The sequence below is a fragment of the Octopus bimaculoides genome, chromosome 12 (genome assembly GCF_001194135.2).
Source record: "Octopus bimaculoides isolate UCB-OBI-ISO-001 chromosome 12, ASM119413v2, whole genome shotgun sequence".
Classification (NCBI taxonomy): Eukaryota; Metazoa; Mollusca; class Cephalopoda; order Octopoda; family Octopodidae; genus Octopus; species Octopus bimaculoides.
In genome coordinates, this window is record NC_068992.1 from 6561800 (window position 1) to 6564159 (window position 2360).

A 2360-nucleotide genomic window follows, 5' to 3' on the forward strand; every position below is an offset into this window, starting at 1 on the left:
ATATATATATATATATATATATATATATATATATATACACATAGATGTGTGTGTATGTATGTATGTATGTATGTATGTACAGTCCCAAGAATAAAATCTAGACCATACACGCATTATGTAGTTGACCTAGCACTATGTTATTGGTCGTCGTCATATTGTCTAAAATGCACACCGCAATGGGTTGTTGTCGAGAAGACATTTACTTCACCATTTTTTATTCATCTACTTGTGTGTGTGTGTGTGTGTGTGTGTGTGTGTGTGTGTGTGTGTGTGTGTGTGTGTGTGTGTGTGTGTGTGTGTGTGTGTGTGTGTGTGTGTGTAAGTATTCATATGCATACCGACCGCATAAACGTCCTAGCAGGCATTGAAATCCACTGAAGTACTGCATGCATGATGAGATCTTGTCTTGTCACTTTGTTGAACAGAGTTCAAATTTTTATGTGGACAAAAATAAATAAATAAAAATAAAAAAAGGAAAAAAGAAAGGAAGGAAGGAAAGAAAGAAAGCACACTAACCCAGAGGAAAGTATTATGGTGTGATGTGAGATTAGGCAAAGAATTCATTCAGGAAAGTATTCTGAACTTATCGTTCACGGTGCTATGGACCATTATCCACAGACACGCAGACGACCAAATGCACAGGATCCGCTGTGTGTGTGTGTGTGTATTTGCGTATAAATGTGTTTTGCATGTGTCTGAGTTTGTATGTACACACACACACACAAGCACACGCACACACATATTTATATATCACAACAACAGAATTATTTAGTGAAGTTTATAGATGCAGAAAAATAAGAACGTCACTGTCAAAGGAATATCCTGGCATTTCAGGACTCTTCCTTTGTATAAGAGACAAAAAGTGTTAATAAAAATTTGATCTGCGAGTCACATATGCTTCAATAAAAAATTTCGTTTCTGACGAGCTGGCAGAATCGTTAGCACACCGGACAAAATGCTTAGCGGCATTTCGTCTGTTTTTACGTTCTGAGTTCAAATTCAGCCGAGATCGACTTCGCTTTTCATCCTTTCAGGATCGATAAATTAAGTAACAGTACTGGGGTTGATGTGATCGATTTACCCCTGCCCCCAAAGTTTCAGGCCTTGTACCTTCAGCCGAAAGGATTAATCTCAATTACGATTCTCATTTAAAATATACTTTTAATTGACACTTATACTTTGTCCTTTTGGTACTCCAGTTCCCCGTGAGATAAATTTTACCGTTCATGCTCACCCAGAATCGATTAAGTAAATCTCAGTCGAGTCTTGTAACTGGTTCAATTTTTCTAGCTTCTCCATATTCTTCTGTTTTCAAGTTTGTTAGAACTCAGTGCTAAGGAATTTACGACAGATGCATTGTAGTAGTTCATTGCGTGCCTTCGGGTTCTGGTTTCTGTTTGTAGTCCATAAAATAATGTAGCAGTTTCGTATTTAGGTCGATTTAGCTAACAACACCTTTCTCTAAAATTTGCGACCTAATACTATGTTAAGAATCGGTAAAGTTAGAGCTTGGAATATTAAGTACTCGTGATGGTAATGATGAAGGGAGGTGTAGATAGGCGATTTTATGAAATGTATGTTCTATCAGAGAAAGGTATCTTTACAAATGTGTGTGTGTTTGTATGTAAGCATGAATGCATGTGTATTTACGTATGCATGTACGTATATCACTGCGTGTGTGTGTGTGTGTGTGTGTGTGTGTGTGTGTGTGTGTGTGTGTGTGTGTGTGTGTGTGTGCACTTGCGCACAGCTGGAAGTCGAAGACTGAAAAGAAGTTATGAAGCGTGAATAGCTGAATGCACTGTCAGTTCAACTTATCTACTCGACACTACATTAAGAAGGAGAGAGAGAGAAGAGAGGAGAGAAAGAGGGAGGGAGAAAGAGTGAGAGAGAGAGAAAGTTAAAGAATGTGTGTGTGTGTTGTCAGTCAGTCAGTCAAATAGACCAAAAACAACAATGATACTTCTTTTTAAAACCCTTAGAAATTTACGTGCCACAAATTCATGATAAATATAAGGAGCTAATAGACGGCGAGCTGGCAGAGACGTTAGCACGCCGGGCGAAATGCTCAGCGGTATTTCGTCTGTCTTTATGATCTGAGTTCAAATCCCGCCGAGGTCGACTTTGCCTTTCATCCTTTCGGAGTCGATAAATTAAGTACCAGCTGCATACTGGGGTCGATCTAAAAATTTCGGGCCTTCTGCCTAAAGTAGAAAAAAAAAAGTAAAGGAAAATACATAAGGAATTAACGAGGTGCTGTGCTAGCAATAGCAACCAAATTTCCTTCAAACAGCACCCCTCTGTTTCTACAAATGAAATGGTGGTGATACTAAGAGACATAAATACACTTTCGTATATAT